General features: G+C 41.9%; 1 protein-coding gene across 1 annotated transcript in view; it reads left to right on the top strand.

Moving 5' to 3' along the window:
- LOC143366682 (lysosomal acid glucosylceramidase-like) overlaps nucleotides 1–19,780 on the top strand; it is a 61,983-nt gene that overhangs the window by 9,705 nt on the left and 32,498 nt on the right. The gene's annotated exons all lie outside the window — the stretch shown is intronic.

Here is a 19,780-nt window from a genome sequence, read left to right as displayed (position 1 = left end):
TCTGCGACTCCGCGTCTCCTCGTTCGGATCTCATGAATGCAAACATACAATTCTTTTCCTTCTATAAACGGCAGCTATAAAATTCCCTATGACAATCGTACGCTTCCCATTTACAGGGACCACCGTACAGATTGTTTAGCGCACCAAGCGATGAAGTTTAATAGAAACGCTGGTCCCGAGTATTGCTGCTTATAATTTCGCTACTATTTAGTTGGGAATTTTTTTTTCTTCGTTCGGCGAATAGAAAATCAACGGGAAAATTGTGATTCCCGGACCGCCAGAGCTCCTCTCCGTTCCCTGTGAAATCCCGCGAGATTCGATCCTGCGATGCGTTACATTTTAAAAAGCGCAAAAGTGCACGAGGTCGGAATCCGCAACACGGATGGTCGAGCAGAAATTAGATTCCAAGATGTAAGTTCTTCGATTCCAGCCCACACGTCACTGTCGTCGCGCGAGCTGCTCCCTGAAGCCGCTTTGATGTACCCTTATACTATTTTTCCCACCACCTATGCGAATATAACTTTGAAATGTACGACACCACTGGGACGATATTCCTCTAAGCAGGAAAAAATACAGGACCGTCGAATTTTTTTTATGTCAAAATTGTTTCCTACTCTTGGGAATTTACTAGCAATATCGGTGATATACGAAATATTCGCCGTCAATGAAGGATCATGGGGTAGACAGGAAAACTCCACCCCGAAGAAGATGAATGCCACCCTCAAGCCCTAGTTAACGCTCCCGCTTTCACGATTAAATCGCTACACTTCTTTTTTTACCTCTCAATCACCTGGCAAGTGGATGCATTGGAGCGTTCGATAGGTACCCTCCTTCCTACGTTACAGTCTGATGAAACGTAGACTACATAGTGCTTGAAAATTTATTTGGATCCAGTAGAAAATGGGATTAAGGTGGAGGGAAGGTCGGGTGCAAGAAATGGAAAGTTTACTGTTGCGAGGAAATCGTTACGCGATGGAAATCGTAACAAGGATTGGTCAGGTGACAGAGAATGCTCGTTTCTGTTCAAACGCCGCGGCGTTACCATTTCGCGAAGGAAAAGAAGCAGGGGAACGCAAACGCAATCGCCGTCTGCAGTGGATTGCTGGGCGTCAAGGAAACGTTGAAATGCATGGACGTCGAGCTTTTCCAGCTGCTCGATATGCTATCGATCCCATGGGGGTTCGACTCTGCAGAATCGGGTCTGAATTCGCGATGCTGGAAGAAAAAGGATACTGAAACAGCAGGACTGGGAGTAGAATGGCCTTTAGATTTTAAAAGGATACAAGGATTTATTCGAGGACTGCGACAAATCTCGCTGTAATTACGAGAACTCCGCCAATTAGCAGCCTTTACTCAAAGGAGTGGGATTTTCGAAATTCGATAGGTGATTTGTGATTTTTTTCGTCGTTTGTCTTTCACGTCTCCACTATTCTCTACTACCTACATGTTAGAAATGACTTTCTAAGGGTAGCAACGAAGCTCGATCCAGGACAGTTCTGGGGTAAGGACTGAGCGGTCTATCACAGTTCGCATACCAGAAGGCATAGCCTTCCCCACTCCGTGGCCAGATCCTCCGGGGACAGAGTCCCTATTCTTTGGCAATACGGCGTCAGGCCGTTAGCCATAACGAAACTCTCTCTCTCTCTCTCTACATTCAAGTAAGCAATCCTTCGACACCCGATAGTTGAAAGACCCAAAGTGGTCGTCAGTAGTGTTTCTTCGCAAAAACTCTTTCTCGAGAATTTCTCGAGAAATTTTAAATTTTGCTTATTTCTGATTTCTCGAGAAACTTAAGTCTAGGAAATCGCGAAAGTATGAACACATCTACAATTTACAATAAGTCTTATAAATGACATTAGAATCTATATGAATTACAATAGAAAATCTCAGTAGAGAAGATTCGACATTGTTTACTGATGAAGGTACTCTTAAATTTTTATTTAACAATTTAGAAAAATTGTATACCTACTGAATTAAGTAATGAGTTTCTTGGCTAGGAAAGAAAAAATATGGAAAAGAAGAGACAAAATTATTGCATCCGTTACAAAATTTTTGCATATGTAATCCAGAATCTCTTCAAGAAGATTGAAAAGACGCGTTTTTTCATTTAATATCCAAGACAGATATGTATAAAACGGCAAAAGAAATTCTAAGTAGCTAGACTTTTCGGAAAATATAACAGTAACAGAAAATACTGAAAAGCTTACGGACCTTCGAAATGAAGAATTACCATTAAGAAAACAATTAGAGTTAGCAATCGCAAAGAGCCTCCAAGAGTTTAGTATCAACCAAAAAAAATATAAATTCCAGACTTTAACATAGGAATTTCATATTTTTCAGTCCACTGGAAGAAGAACACTCAATTTCCCATAACTTTTGCGTGTGCTACATACGATGAACCCAACATCCACTCAAAACGAAAGATATTTTTCTACAGCTACAAATTTTATCACAAGAAAAAGAAAAGAAATAGATTAACAAGAAATAAATTAACGCTTTGCACAAATTTTGTATTAAATAAAAATTAATTCTATTTAATATCTGTTTTTTCATTTATACAAGTTTTGTGCAAATTGGACAAGAATGAACAATTAGTTAAAGTTTTCTCGTGTCTGATAAATCAACATTATTCCATAAATATAAATTTTGTAATATTCTTTTAAACTTCTCGAGAAATCTCGAGAATTCTCAAGAAGTATGATCTAATTTTTTATTTCTCGAGAAAGAAAAAATATCGAGAAATCAGGAACACTAGTCGCCAGCCATCCCCCGTCGCCAGGGCTGCTTAGTCTCATGCACCCCCATTCAGGAACACACGCAGCCTAAGTCCCAGCCATAAACCATCGAAGGCAGGACAGCGTGGGGCCATCCGCCCTTGACCCTACCCTTAAAATTGGTGATGCTAACATATAGTTTATATGTACGCTGGAGACGCAAGCACGTTTTCTAACCAAACGAGGTTGTTTAGAATTCATCATCCATGCGTTCCCAATAAAATGTCTTACCCTTTGGTTGTGATATAAAAATGGTAGGGAAGTTGGACTGGAAGGAAAACGAAAGAAGTCGGTGCATCGACAAAGTTAGCTCAATCGGAACGATACGTCCGAAAGAATCATTCCTGACAAATAGGTATCGAGATGGCCAATGTTCCGCGTCTGTCGCAGTGTGCTCGTATCCCTTCAAAGACCGACCTCTGCGAGCTGTTCGACCAACTGTGCTTAAGGGGTCACGCTCAGTCAGGAGGCCGAAAAAAGGGTGGTCTTTGGAAATTTTTTACTCAAAAGCTATAACACATTTCTCAAAAAATCTTTTTTCATTTTAAGGATTGCATCTAGTACCGTGCATCGTATTTTTTTTATTTAAAAATATTTATCAATAACTGAGTTATTGTCTATCACTCGAAGGTTCTCTGAAAAAAAACAGGCTTCTGCGGTGACCACTGCTTCTCGAAAGTCGATCATCTAAAATAAAAAATTCAAAAGAATTTACTTATTATATTGTATTGTCCAGTATTTGAACGAAGGTTTTTTCGAAATATTGATTTGGGAAAAAATGGCTGATGTTTAAAGTAAAAGTTTCAATTGTTATCATAAATCTTGCCTGATTTTCGTCAATTAAAAGAAATCTAAGCATCGGATAAAAAAATCCTTCGTTCAAATACTAGATAATATAATATAATAAGTAAATTCTTTTGAATTTTTCATTTTAGATGATCAGAAGCCTGTTTTTTTTTCAGAGAACCTTCGAGTGATAGACAATAACTCAGTTATTGATAAATATTTTTAAATAAAAAAAAATCGATGCACGGTACTAGATGCAAACCTTAAAAGGAAAAAAGATTTTTTGAGAAATCTGTTATAGCTTTCGAGTAAAAAATTTCCAAAGACCACCCTTTTTTCGGCCTCCTGACTGAGCATGACCCCTTAACCTTGTACCGCCTATTGCACCCACTGACTGCCACGCAAACGCATCTCATGCCCGTCCCGTCTTACATTCCTGAGATTGCGTTTCGCTTAAATCTGGCGCTGAGGTGCCGATGTTATTAGAATAATCTTGATCGGCGGGGAATCGCTGTGCCGAGGGTTTTAATTTGCGTCAGGCAACCGAATTTCCTCCCGATCTTCCTCACACCGCATACCCAACGGCGCGGTGACCGTTTCCTTCGTTAGAGAATTGAGAACGAATAATGTGGAAGGCGGGCGAGAAGAACGTTCCAGCGTGAAACCGCCGTTGAGGTGTGCCGAGGGGAATGGATGGAGGGAGAGGATAGGAAAAAAAGAGATGATGTCCGGAACTTCGCGTCAACAATTTCCGTCTACGTTTCTACTTTTTAATTACAGTGTCGCGCGAGCCTCTGGCATTCGGTAGCGCAGACGACAGCCGCGCTCGACGAGGCTGCCTCCGCCTGAATCCTCCATTCACGCCATTTTTTGCGGTCTTCCCATTACCGAGATTGTGTGTCTTTCGCTTATTCTCCCTTCGTTATGTCTTCTACTCTTCGGCCCTGGCAACCTAACGATCCAGTTCCTACCCCGTCCTCGGCAGGAACAAAAAAAAACGATACGCCACGTACGTTAACTGGTTTCGCGTTAATTTTTTCGGTATCGGTGGATTTTTTGTCAATATTGCCCGAACCCCGCGCCCTTGACCAACGCGAAACCTTTCATCTATGCGGGTAGAGTTACACGGCGCTGTACTTTTTGCTCTTCTTGCGCAAGCGGGTCATCTAATTTCCAGAACAGTTTACATTTGAAGAAAAATTATTAATCTGTGCCTCTTCAAATTTAGCATTCTTGCGCGTCACTTTGGTTATCCCTGTTTGGCTCCGCAAGTAAGAAGGCTTGAAAACTTCAGTCAGAAGTTGGACGACTTGGATCTTCTTTTTACTTCCTCTAGTAACGGGAAGATAGCGCTCAAGGTATCGGAGAAGCGTCTATTTACATCGATTTCCGCTTAATTCTCAGCTGTAATGTAGATAGGTATTTTATGGAAGAGCAATCCTTTGCAGGTGTAAAATGCGGGTGCCCCTTTAACGGCGATTGCTCTTCGCCTAAGCCTTGTCGAAAAATTAGGGGGCACTATCGCGGTAACGTTCCGCCCTTCCCGAAGCTAGGAAAAACTTCAACATTCTGCTCCAGTAACGTACGAAAAACATTGCGTTAGATTCGTAAATTCGAATTTTCTGTGTTACAATTTACAACAGTTGCGAAGATAGCGCTAAGAAAGAATCTTCATTTACCGATGAAATGCGCGAAGCAAACGAAAGGAAAATATTTGAAACACAATCGCATTTCAACTCCAGATCCTGTTGTTCCTTTCTGCTGGAGCGGTGGATATAACAGAAGTCCGAAGTGTTTTTAAATCTTTCATCAGCACTTTACGCGAAATGTTAGCAAACACAGAAGGTAAGAAAGTTTCGAGTATCCCGTTCAGACGGGAGTCCGTGAAATATTTCGATTAGCAGAGAAGTACGAGGCGGTGAGTTTGATTACATCGCAGTTCAAAGAAAAACGAATGTCCTCTAAGGGGAGCGAAACGAATGAAAAGGGAGCTAAATCGTGCCTGACTTATCCTATACATTATCTACTGCGCTGGCCGTAACATCGCTGTCATTTATCACTGACAAAAGTAGAACCGTAAAACGGCCGGCTAGCAAACTCGTTTAGCTATGTTAATGAAGCATTAAAGCCCGTGATAAGGGCTAGCCTCTAATTAAGCCTTACAAAAAGAATCGCGTCGCAAAAAGGTCGTACCTACCTTTTAAGACCGCTCGGATGATCTGTGCGATCGTTTAAACACGGATTGCTTTTGCGACTTTCAACATAAAGCACGCAAATTAGCACGACAATGGGGGAGCCGCCCTTATGCAAAAATAATTAGTCTGGTTATAATTTGGAATCATGAGATCTGGTTACAATTAATCGCATACATTCGTTTTCCATATAAAACGTCAAATATAATTTCAGAGTAGGTATATTGTGGCTTTTTCGTGTACGTGCGTTCGTAATATTACAGAACAATGTAGCGAAAACAACGGGGAAACAAGAGTACGAAATATATTCTAAATTACATTTCGTGGCTTTCGCGTTAGAACATTTATATGGTTACGTAAACATTTTTTGGCTGAGTTTCATATAAAATTTCAACAAATACTTGTATATCGAATTTCCTTGAAATTTTATTACGGTTCCAACTGTCGTAAAATCGTGTTACCTCGCGAACTTAAATTCTCCTCAATTAAAGTACATTTTAAATTGTCATTCCCAGCCGTTGAGATTCGACGGAAATCACTTCGTGCCGTGGAATCAATTTTACACTATAAAAATTCCTCTCGTTACGAAAGTAACGAAAAATGCTGTCCATTCTTCTCCTAACGCCCGCGCGATTTATGGAGTTACACACAGCCTCTATCCAAAGAAAAAGTCTGTATTCCACGAAAGTTTAAAAAATATTGGTCCATTCAGTGTTATTTATAGGATTCTGTGAACGGCAGTTTTTTCTAAAACTTCTTCGAATGGATGTTGGACAACGGAGCTCGTGTCCTGAGTTCGCAATGCGTGTAACAATAGTTCGCGGTCATTAACTGTCCGAAATGCAAATTTATCTACGACAACTAATCGTGACAACGAATGTAGATGAAAAATTGCTATTGTAAGACCTCAAAGAACGAAGAATGCACTTCTTTTATCTTCTTTTAGCTTTCCGAATACTATGTAGGGTAGACCGGGGGCGATTGTAACACGTTAAATATCTCAAAACATATGATAGATATTAGCACAAATTTTGGATATATAATGAAGAATGACATCTCTAGCAGTATGGATACACAATAGTCATGCATAGTGAAGAAAATAACTTTTCGATACCCTAAAGTAACTTTTCCTTACTGATTTTAAATTGTAACATAAATATTCCCTTTGCAAGTGCATGTTTTCTCTATTTTTTAATATTTAATCTGGCCATTTTTAAAGTAATACTGATCCTTACGTATCACTTTTAAGTGTCTCGTTAACCCGGCGGGAGGCGCACCCCATATTGTAACACAGGTTGTCGCTACCGAGTCAAAAATACCCAAAATTGAATTGCAAAAAACACACGGGTTCAGAATTTTTTTTAACTTTGTAATTTTTATGCTAAAATACAGTGTTTTAAGAATCAAACAAAATTTATGAAATACCTTAAAATCTTTATTAAAGTTCTCTAAAAAATTGTAACAAAAACTCAGTCTTCATATTTTCGGAACTAGCGCAAGCAAACCAAATAAAAAAATGTGCTGAATGTAAGGGTAGATCACACGAAGAATGCACCAACCAAAACGTTTTCTATTTCTGCCACAATGGCGACACCGCATAATCGGTTATAAATTTTACTTTTTTCATTTATTATTATAATTAAAATCAATAAATATTTTAATTTCGTAAAGTTAAATTTGTGCTGCTATCGACTCCATGCGGTGTTACAACCGACCCGGGGTAAGGGACGGTTTTAACACTTTCTCCGCTACTCATTTTGTACTAACAACCGGAATATTACCTGACATACAACGAAACTGTTGTGGCTCAAATAATGTCAGATAAGTAAGTAACATTTTCGTAAAAGAAACTATTCTTGTAACTGTAATAGTTTTTACGTAAGCGTATTCCAAAATCAAACTGTTACTACCTCCCCCGGTCTACCCTAGTGCTATTTTTAAGCACATTTCGTTTCCTTTACTCCAGACTGACGAATCGCCAACCCCTTTCAAGTGTCACTTCTTAATGAAATCACAAGCTTGCCTAGGGGAACAGAATGCTTGACGTCGTTCAAGGGTGCATCCCCAGATCATCCTCAGGGAATAACACTTGTTAGTATTTTTGCGTCGACATGCGTCTCCAATTAGGAGTTACACACAACGTGGAGATACTCGAGAAACGGGAGAAGTATACTCATGGAAGGACTGTACCGACACCTACGCACCCTTCATGTCTCGTCTGAAAACCCCTTCGCGCGTATCTCGCTGCTTCGACTTCTGCTGGAACTCCTCGCTAAAAAAAAAGTTCTACCTAGTCATTTCTATTTTGATCTCGTTACTGCCGTAAACTCATTACTCCAACACAGCTTGATATTTCTTCGACCAACAGCATTTCCAACAGTGTTTCCCCTGACATTACCATAACAAGTAGACAGAGATTGATAATCTGGTAGAGCAGCAGATCGTCAGTTCGCTGTTGGATAGAGGCTGTACTAGAGTCTTCGCGAATGTCACGTTGGAACGTGATATCGAATGCGACAACAAGCGCACCTACCTTATGGTGGTTCCGCATATACGTACGTCAGCTGGGACGAAAAAGCGACTGCGGGTAACTCCGAGCGGATCCGAATGCATAGCAGGAACACGAGACTGTCATGGTCCTTAAAACCGTGAAGCGAGGTCCTTATGCATAATAACCACCGGCTCCCAAGCGCCCCTGAATTACACTTTTCCCAACGCTCAGACTTCTTGTTGTTTCGATGTCACGGCGGAATTATACGCCGCAACATTCAAACACTTCTTTCCACGTTTGCAACAGCTGTTTTTTTTTCAGCTCATGGAGGAAAGTATACTATCCATTTCCTACTTCCAGTGGCAATACGATTCAGAAATGGTGTTCGAATTAGTCTGTCTGTTAGCACAGCACAAATCTTGAATAAAAGTCTAGCGGACTGAACCTGGCAAGAGCGTAAGGGTCGTAAGGAGTGGCATTACATATGAACAGGCCCGAAACGTCGGCTCCAAGGTGGATAGAAATGCGCGCGAATGATACGCGGATGGATTTAGGGTGTCTATCGGCGAAACGTCACGGGGAGGTCGGGTCGTAATTAGCCGCAGAAAAACTGGGTCGCTTGTTTTACGCCGAAGCTTGTTCCTTTCTGCCAAAGTGCCAAAACTTTCGGACGTTTTTGTACAGCCTAACCCAGAGTCGGGATTAAAACGGCGGGCTCACTAGTCATCGTTTAAAATCCAAGCGGTCGGGCCGAATATGTATGTGTGTATCAGAGGCCGCGCGTACACGGTGCGCGGACGTGGCTCGCCACTTTCCTAACACCCTTGGCACGAAATAAACGGGCGCGCTTCGTACCGCGACTCCCTTCAGGAACAGATTTTTTTTTGCCCGCAAGAAAGTTTTTTCATTAGCCGCGAGCAGTCTGAGATACACGGATGCGGATGCGGATACGGATGCGTCTAAATACGTGGGCTGCATGGCAAATGGATGTATCCGGGATCTCCGTCGAAGCGTAACCACTTTATTCCATCGTACTCCCGCGGATAGAGGCAGGAGTGCAAGTGTTACGGTGCTGTTTCGCGAAACAAACAAGAACTCGTGCAAGGACGTGGCAGGAAAGTGGAATAATCAATTTCGGATGCACGTGACGTTCGTCAGAGGCCTCTTTGGCGTTAACCTTACGCAAGATCGAGAATTGCCTAGGCGTAGCTGGCTAATTAAAGGAGCGCGAGAGGTGGCCAAGTGCCGAAAATAATCGCTATCGACCGCTCTTGCGGCCGGGAGTCGGCTAAGGTTCTAACTTTCTGATTACCCGTATAATTCGATTTCAACGCCGGCAAAAGGTAAAGTTCCGTGTTCGATCGGTTCTTTAGTTACATTCTCCGAGGTTCCCGCATCACGGGATCGCGAGCACGTACCGAATGCGGCCGGCCGTAATTCACGATCGAAATTGAAAGAGTTTTTCCAGCTGCGAGCAAATGAGATCAGGGGAGTGAATCGACTGACAATAGGTCCCCGAGTTCTTACACCGTTCCCGGATACCTGTCATCGTTCATGCACCGTGAAAACTTTTGATTAGGTCGGCTATTTTATGCGGCCGGCGTACCCGTGTATTCACGCTCCACGTATACCACACAGCGTAGGCGCGTGCACGTATGTACATCCTGCAAGCTTGTGAGAACTTTCCTAACAAGAGTCCAAGGAACTTTTAAGGGCGCAGAGACGGTACTCGTTTAAAATATCTGGGTAACTGCACTCGTCGATAACAATGCCGCGAGCAGAAACGGATATTCCACGTAACTCGTTAAATTCTACCTGTGGAATATTTCGAACTTTAATGCGGTCTCGTTGAAGGCTGGCTAAATGATAACTCGCCTCGTCCAAAGAGGAAACCTACAACGAGATGCTCCGGTCGCTTCGGTTACTTGTACGATACTCGTAACCCTTTCATCCGCCTCGGAACCACTAATAGACATATTAGCTTTCTACAATTCGAATTACTGGGACGCACGGAACGCTCCTTGCTGTACGAACACTGCTTTTTGTTTACAATCTGACACATCCTCTACATCCCGATGAGACGGGAGCAGATACCTACAGGACACGGTAGTCATAAATATGTCCCCTCGAGTCAGATGGGTTTGAAAAGTAATTAAAGTTTTCAGCAGGCAGAAGACCTTCTTTAAAGTTTCGAATGGAGTAAAAAGTTGGTTGATATCGAGATCCCTTTTTAACATAGAACGATAAATTATTCATATAATATAGAAATATACAAACGCTTCTTGGAGGGACTTTCCCATCGCGTGCAACGCCAATATCGATGCCTACAAACGTGCCAATTATTTATCAGCGTAGGCATAGCGAAACTCCGTTGAACCTCAAACGAGGATGTTCCAAACTAGACGGAGTGTAATTGCAACCATACAAACTACATTATAAACAGACGGTAGGTATCACGCGTTTGTCACGCGTTTATAGTTACCTATGATCGACAAATATACGTGTAGAACAGCTCTGTGCCATCGCGTCCTATGCGCTAAGGATAAGCCTGTGCAAATAGTGACATTAATTGCCTGCGCGTCGTCCTATTTGCATCCCATTATTCAGAATAATTGATGACTATTGGTAGCCTACGCGCTGAAACTCATTACCATATTTAACGTACCGATTCCGCTGCCTCATGCATACCTCCCGCCGAAAAATTCCCCGTCGATAGACAAAAATTGCAATCGCGATAGATTCGCTCCCGTGTAATTGCGTTGTAATAGATTCCACCATCCGGCGAGAGTTTTATGAATTTTAATTTTTCCCGCGCAGTTTTCCACCGACGTTGTTACTCCGTTAGAGTTCCCCTCTTCTTGAAAAGTGAAAACAGCGTAGGACGCGCCTAGGTTCGGTGTAAAGAATCTCGCGCACAGAATTTGTTGAATAAAACGCATCTCTGTGTTCTAGCGACTACCTGCTTAATAATGCGTCACGATTGATGCTAATTAATTAATGGTAATTTCGTAAAATATCGGGGAGATGATGATTAACTGCTTTATAATTAGAAAGTCTGATACACTTTAATTTTCGCTAACGATTCTGTCCATACTCATTAAAGGGGAATAACATTTTAAGCGTGCTCATTATGCCAAATTGTGGTCGATGTAGGTCCCTCGTGAAAATCATACTTGCTATCGGTAATGAAGCTTGATCTTCTCAATATCATTAGTCGCGTTCCTCCGCAGATACGTTCTATCGAAATAATCCTGTCAAAATAAATAATTCACATTATATCCACCGCGCACGGGTCTCTTCCAAATGACCATTACTTCTTTCAGCATAATACCAATACCAGTACGTACAGTGGCTCGCATTAATATTCGGACACTTTTTAAAATCGCATAACTTTTTTAGAATTGGTCCAAACAACTTGAGTTTTTTTGAGAAGCTAGAAGGATTAGTTTGCTAACTGACGCGTTTCGTCGTTTTGAAAAAAAAAATGCACTTGGTCGGAATAGCAGAAAAAATAGAAAAGGTCGTTTCTTAAACTTTTTTTGTGAGCCTGTAACGAAAATTCAAAAAACTGGATTGTAGATTTAAGTAAGTTGTATATGTGTCTAAAATTTAATGAAAATCGGTTGAAGTTGCTCTGAGCTATAAACGCTTAAAGATCGCAGAATAAGGTCGGGAATCGCTGATTTCGGGAATTTTCGCGATTCTCGACCTTATTCTGCGTTTTAGGCACGTATACAACTTACTGCAATCTACAAACGTTTTTTTTTTAATTTTCATTACACGCTCACAAAAAAAGTTAAAAAATCGACCTTTACTATTCTTTTCGCTATTCCAACCAAATACATTTTTTTTTCAAAACGACGAAACGCGTCAGTTAGCAAACTAATCCTTCTAGCTTCTGAAAAAAACTCAAGTTGTTTGGACCAATTCTAAAAAAGTTATGCGATTTTAAAAAGTCTCCGAATATTAATGCGAGTCACTGTAGGTATGCCTATCGATAGTACTTAAAACAATGGCTGTTATCGAGATGTACATTATCCGCTGAAATTGCTTGGAGTCGTTACAGTAGACGTCCTTGTAATTATTCCCCAATTAAACTTCTACCTCGTAGAAATCAAACTGTCTTGCATCTCCCCGTTGCAACATCCGTTACCGATCGACACTAATTTCTCGTGGTTCTGCGGTCCCTTGGCCCTTTCTTGGCACCCAAACTCCCTCATTTACTTAAATTTTCCTCATGAAACTAAAAAGTGTGCATTAACGTAATTTATATCCCAATAAATCAGCCACCCCGGCGCGAGAATAATTTCACGGGAAAAAAGCAGAGGATGGTTCTTTTCTCCGCGTGGAATTAGAATTTTTTTTACGCTCCCGTGGCGGCATGGCGCACTCGCATTCCCGCGCGGCACAAAGCTTGACTCGGTTCGTCGAACGGACCACACGTCCAACACGTTCTGCACATATCGTTATGACAGTAATTCCTCGTCAAACGTACAACGCTTTTAAAACGCTGGAAAACATTGACTGGAACGAAATCGAAGGCTCGAGATGCCAAAGGGATGCCACCTTTGCCGTTGGATATTCAACCTGATGCTCCGAATCAATGGAAACATCTCAATTGCACTCCCACCCTGTATTATTCAACTGGCGCTCTGTGCTCGTCGAATAAGAATTGCGTTCTGGAACTCGAGAAATTATTAATTAATTAATTCCCGATTTTTATTGTCCACTTTGTCACTTCTGGCGAATTTGTTAATCAGCTGCTCGACGTCTTGATGAAAGTTCAGGACCGCGAGAACTTTACAAGCTTATCGATCGTTCTGTGACATATTTGCGCGAAGATACGGACTGGCATTGATTTTTATAATTCTGTTACGTTGAATTACATGTAACAGGACGTGGTTCCTGATAGAAGCGTAGGTACGGGAACTAAATGCGAGAGGCAGACGATCGAAATATAGGTTGAAAGGAGGTGATTTGGGCGACCCAAGTGGGGCATCGTATGACCTAATTTTGATGAAATTGCGATCAGGTGACCGTAAAAGCTGCGCCGAGAGAATGCCAAAGAGAATTGCTTGGGATTCGAGCGGCTGTTCTAGCTAGTATTGTATTTACGATATTGCCGTGCCGTCCAGTAACTGCTTTGTCCTACGATGTCGTTTGCCACGATCACAGGAAATCACTGCACAAGGTAGCCGAGCCGAAAACTTGCCGTTCCCTCACCAAATGGAACTTGACTTTTATCCCTTGTCGCTCATTTTTCTGCACCCCCGGCTTCATCAATTTACGCACCCGTGATGGATTCTCGTGACGCAAGGAGTTGTTTTGAAAACTATGCCGGCAAGGCGACGGGGGAGGGCACCAAAAATTCTCCAACGATCCAAGTTTCGCGCAACAATGTGAAAGTGTCAATCGGAAATCCCATTGGCGAACAGCGAAGGGCAGGAAAACGTTTCGGTGTTCTGTCCGAGCGTTCGACGACGGTGCCTATTTTCTGGCGGGTTTGTGCATTCCACGCAGTTTGCGTTGCGGGGATCATGTAGGTCGGAGTAAATAGAGAAAGAGAGTAACAGCGCGGGGGCAGAAAGACCGACAATGAAAGCACCGGCGCACAAACCATCAGGACTCGATCAATTGCCTTCGCCATCTCATTTGACGGCCATTGTTCGCGTGTGATAGATTTCGCCCGTCCAACTTTCGCCAGTCGCCTTTTTTTTCTGTATTTAACGGCGCGATGCGGATGTAAGTTCGATTGCAGATATAAAAGCGATTGCTCCAACTGCCCCGCCGTATTCAAGCATAGGGTAAACTCGGGTTAGTTCGTGGTGCAAGTTACTCCGCGATAGGGTAAACCAACCAGTAATTGACCGCATACCAGTGAATGACCATTAGGCAAAGAAATGTGAATTATAAATTTAAACATTATTATATGTTTATAAATGGAGTGTAGTTGCACTTTTAATATCCTATATTTTTAGTTAGGCGTATTAAGCAAACATTAATTAGTACAATTCTTATTAAAAGTATGCGGCCATTTACTGGGCTTCTGCACGTTTTGCATTTTATAATTGTGTTTTTTTTTTAAATTGCGACAAGAATAAGTAATTATTTTTATAGAAATTTCAAGAAAAATGTCAAATTTATAATAAATTTAAATGCAATTTTAGCAGATGTTTTGTTGTTATACATAAATATATTCAAGTATTAATCTCAGAGGTCCATAGATTCAACAATTCGGTCATTCACTGGTTGGTTTACCCTACTTTTTCATTTACCTGTAACTCTGAATTGTCTGGCTCAATTTAGTTGGAATAAACACTAACAGACAGCGTTGATCCTGTAGTTTATGTTGTGGTAAAATAATTAGTCAATTGAAGTTAGTGTGAGAGAGTGAGAGAGCATTTTGTTCCAGCAGCGCATTATTCGTGAAGTTATTCGTGCTAGTTGTGGACGATCGCTTGTTTATGTATTATATGTGCTTTAGAAGATAAATGGAAAGTTCAAACTGCAGGTAAGTGATGGTAAAGCGACACTTTAACAAGTCATAATCTTGAAATCATCGTACAATAAGGCATCGGTGTTATTTTCGCTTATGAAAAGTGACTAAATTCTTATTTATCGTGTGCCTGAAACTGCGTTTCTGATTGCGCTGTTTGATAAAATGTGATGGCCAAAACGAGAAACAATGTTTCCTTACGTCTCAGACATCTAACGATCGTGAAACGATTGATTATGCGCAAAATAACAATAATATAAAATAATATGAAATAATATAAAAATATAAAATAATATTAAATAATATAAAATAATGTAAAATCATTTAAAGTAATGTAAAATAATATAAAAAAAAAAGTATCTGATGGCCATATCACAGGCTAGCAAGAACTATCACGGAGTAACCAGAGCTATCACGGAGTAACCAGAGTATGTCATGACAACTTAATTTTGTATATTTTCAATTAAATATACTTAGTAAATTTCTGTTAACCTGTTATTTGTTTCTCCGATGTCTGACCTATCATTATATTCTAGACTCACTTTCATAATATGTAAATATTAGCAATTAAAAGACAAATTCTAAAACTATCCCTAACTTACCCCAGTTTACCCTATATGTAGGAAAGCGCCGCGCGCCGGGGCAAATGGGGTATGTAATTGCGTGGAATTTCAAGCATCAGTACAGGCGGAGAAGTTGATGCAACACCGTGAAAAAAAAGCGGTTGGATGATTATCGACGAGATATTTAATGGCACCTGAATTTCGAGGGAAAATTTTCGATATTCGTGTCCGGCCGCCTCTGATAACAGAAGCCTGTATATCACCCGGCCCTACAATAAAGCTCGTCCTCCACGACCCGCAAGATCAAGCAACTCTTTCGTCTAAAAAGGAAGAAAATTTATGAAGTAGGTACGCTCGGCTGGTGGGTAGGTCGGACACCACTATAAGCTAGCTATGTGGTTGTTACGAGGTGAGCTTCGGCCACTTTTCTTTTCCCGGGATAAAGGGAGGAATAACGTTTCCAGAGTATCCCTCCTTCAGCGCCCACCCTTTCTTTTTTCCTTTTCAATTGTCGACGTCACGCAGAAATCCGTATCGAAAACGGAGGGGAATCTTTCGAAGCTAGTTTTTACAATGGAAAACCGACAGGTACGAAACGAAATCGATACGCGCCCGTGTCAATAAACGAAATTGTTTTCCAGGATATCGATCAAGTTCCGGTAACGCGAAAATAAAAAAAATACCAATCCACAGATCATTGTCAAAGGAATTGAGTTTGCATTTATATTTCGCGAGAACGCTCCCCGGAACTTTTGTTTGCGATGTTACTTTCGAAAATGAAATCTCGCTTTATCCTAGCAGAAGTCGATACGAGAACGCATTCGGAGTGTACTTTAAAAGTCAATACTGCAGATACCGTGCGACGGATTAATATATGATATAGAGCCGGAAAAATGGGACGGCACTCTGTTTTATTGTAAAATCGGATTCATCAAAATAAATGCGCGGCTGTGTAAATTCGCGGAGGGAATAATTTCTCCTGCGCGATACACGCCTGCCGCACAGCGGCTATTTTTGTACGCGCTTCCTTTGGCGGCCGCAAAATTTTGGCCCGGCCTAGCGACGACCGCCTATTTCCATTTCGTGTAATCGCGCGAAAAAACAAACGCGACGCTGCTGAGTTGCCGTGCTATTTTTCCTTTGAACGCGCTGAAAGCGTTTCAATCGTTCCGCCAACCTCGGCAGCGACACGCGTAAAAAGGATCCCCATCGAAATATAAAAGACAGCGGGATTGTAATTGAAGTCAATTCGGAATGCATTCGCGGCAAGAAGCAGGGCGAGCGGTAGTAGCGACGCAAAACACAGGTAGAATTCTCGTTGCTGCCCCGACACGGATTCCACCGACGCTTCGAGGAGACGTTTTTGTTAACGACAGCTAAGAACGCGTTGAAAAGTCGAGCGCACGACGCGTTAACGAGCGTTACACGTTGCGATGCCGGCGCACCGAGCATTCCGCAGCACCTAGTTGAGCGCAACCTAGAGTTCGTAGACACCAGCTCGACAGCCCTCAACCGTTTATTAAGACTCCTCGTTAATTACGTCCGACATCCCTTAAAGTAATTCATTTCCCGCTCGGAACCGAGCGAAATCGAGTAGATAACTTGCACGAATGTTCTCGGCGTTCGTCCTGGATTCGCTATGTAATTTCGGTGGCTATTTGATTCGCAGACTAATCGTTACGCAACCTGCATGCACACGCTGTATCGCCTCTGGTTTCGTTTTGTCTCGTTTCGTTCTAACCACACAGCCGCGTGAAAAGCAACGTGTTTTATCGTTCGTCGGCGGACGTACATAGCGTCGAACGACACAGACTGGCGGCATATAAATTTCGGTCCATCCAGAAGCGCAGGGACCCTTTTTTCGACAGTCAAGTGTTAAACCTTCTCGCCTACCTAGATGAATATTTCACGGGCAGAGACCGCAGTGGTACGGTAGCGGTGACATAAATCTTCCCTGTCAGTGCTTCGTCGCTCCTGTAACTAGTCTGGAGATTGTAAAAAACCGTCAGATGGTCTATCCGATGTGGCTGAGAACTACCCCGTTGCGCTACGGGGAAAAAAACTACCGGCCGAACAACTTTGGAAATGGGGGCTATTCGAGAAAGTTGATGCCCCGTTGACCCCGCTTTAAACCAGAATCGTTCGCATACACCAACGATTTCGCTGCTAATAAACAGCTGCTTTATAAAGCTGTTCTGTTGTTTTCTGCTGCTCCGTTCATACAGCTTTAAACTAGAATCGTTCGCGTACACCGACGATTTCGCTGCTAATAAACAGCTGGTTTATAAAGCTGTTCTGTTGTTGCTGCTTTCTGTTGTATATACTGGGCTTAGTCCCGTTAAATAAATAAATAAGTAAATAAAAATCCATCCCCTTTTTGCAAAAGTTTAACCATCGAATATTTCCGTCTCGATGAATTTCTAGTTTCTTGCGATATTCTGGGACTACGATGAAAAACGTTCGAACGCGTGCTTGCAACTTTAGGAAGTTTCACTGACAAGGGAAGATTCCGAACCCGAAAATTCCAAAAATTCTGAAACTTTGTTAAAATGTAGAGGATTTCCTCCTAATTACATTGCAATTTTTGTTTGCTGCCTAAATTCGCTAGAAGGAGGTGAAATTAACCCCTGAAATTTTGGCTATTTTCCGATTTTGTGTTAGAACTCCCGAACTGTAAGAGATAGAAAAGTTTCAAGACAAAAATCACTTCTTTTAATTAGATCTATCATTTGGTAAAAAAATTATTTTACAGTTCGCGAGTTATAGCACAAATTCGGAAAATAACTGGATTTTCAGGGGTCAATTACACCCCTTCAGAGTGAATTTGGGCAGCAAAGAAAAATTGCGTGATAATCGGGAGAAAATTCTCTACGTATTCACAAAGTTTCAGATTTTTTTTAAATTTCCGGGTTCGGGATGTTCCCCCGTGAATCGTAGAGTTGATCACATTTTTTAAATTCCATCCTACCGCCGTGAGAATAGTCGAAAGGAATTCATTTCCCGCGATAATGCTGGAGATATCGTTCGCAGACAAATCAAATTGAAAGATGGTGGTATTCCACGATTGCAATTTCGATGAACAAATTTCGTGGAATCGCATCCATGGATTCTTAAACCATGAAATACGGACGAGCAAACAGAAGTCCTGTTGGTTGAGCCCCATTTTTCGCAGGGAAACGTAAAAAGCGCAATTGAGGCTACCTATAGTTCCATAAGATTTACGTCCATGTGTTTTTAAGACTCTCCAGACTCCAGAAGATTCACCGGGGAAAAAGTGTCCAGGGTGGGGAGGGGAAGGAATACATCTGTCCGCCAGACGGCGAAAACTGGCGAAGAATTTTCGAAAGAAATGTTGATCGACGTGTTCGACGAGCCAATTCTTTCTCCTGATTCTTCTTAATTCCATCGTTACTCAGTGGTGATCGCTTCGAATTCAAGGTTCTTCCCAGCTTACGCGTTGAATTATAGTTGAAATAAACTGTTAAAGTTTGCGTCAAATCTAAAGGCAGGGGAAAGATTTATTTTCACTTTCGGTTTATAGGTGGATTTAAGCGTGTCACGTACATTCGGCTCCGTGACATATTTATTGCCGGCAGAAGCTGCGATAAGAAAGATTATTATTAGCGGGAGCCAGGAAGGATTCATATAAATATCCGTTACAGAATTCCGGAATGGGGCTGTCAAGCAATTCATTTTTCTCATAAATTTTTATGAATCGGACCACTCCGGATCCACCGAAACTCACTCTCGTGCCCTTAGAAGGCGGAAGACGTGCTCGGCGTACAAGCAGACTGCGGCCAGTTCGGTGACGAGATTTTTTCCTCCCTGCTCAGCCGCAGCCTACCTAATACATATCTTCCAACGCCATCCTTATGCTCACGGGCTTGTTTCAAGAATCATCCACCGACCCATTCTTTAGCCCCATGATCCCACCAAGATCCTCGCTTGAAGAGGTCTCCAAATTTTTCTCAGTCTTCCCACAAATAACTCCTTTCGGCTACACTTTCGTATTGGCGAAGTTAACACGATTTCGGTTTAATGAAAATTCAAATCTCTCACATTTCCGTGCGTGCTACTCGAACGGAGCCGACAGGACAAAGAATCACACGAGGACGCAGCTATCCCAGGAGCTGCAGTTTCCGAGGAAATAGAAACGTCCGACACGAATGACCGAAGACGAATGTCCCGATGTGCGAAATGGCGATAGCGAACAGCTACGCGAACCAACGCCTTTCACCATTCGACACCACTGATTCCTCGCTAGTCCAACTCGATTCTTTTTCCCTTCAGACACCTCCACTACCTGCGACGATTTTCGATTTCAATTCCCAGATCGCGATCCTACCTCTACGTCAACGCGAGAATAGCTAACGCTGGTATAGAATCAATTTCCCACCAAACAACCCGTGTTATTCGCAGTACACTTACAAAGGAAGATATGAGAATCTCTTATCCGTGGCTGTTCTTTGATGGAATGA

Source organism: Andrena cerasifolii, chromosome 3 (genome assembly GCF_050908995.1).
Source record: "Andrena cerasifolii isolate SP2316 chromosome 3, iyAndCera1_principal, whole genome shotgun sequence".
NCBI classification, from domain to species: Eukaryota; Metazoa; Arthropoda; class Insecta; order Hymenoptera; family Andrenidae; genus Andrena; species Andrena cerasifolii.
This window is presented reverse-complemented; position numbering and strand designations above follow the sequence as displayed.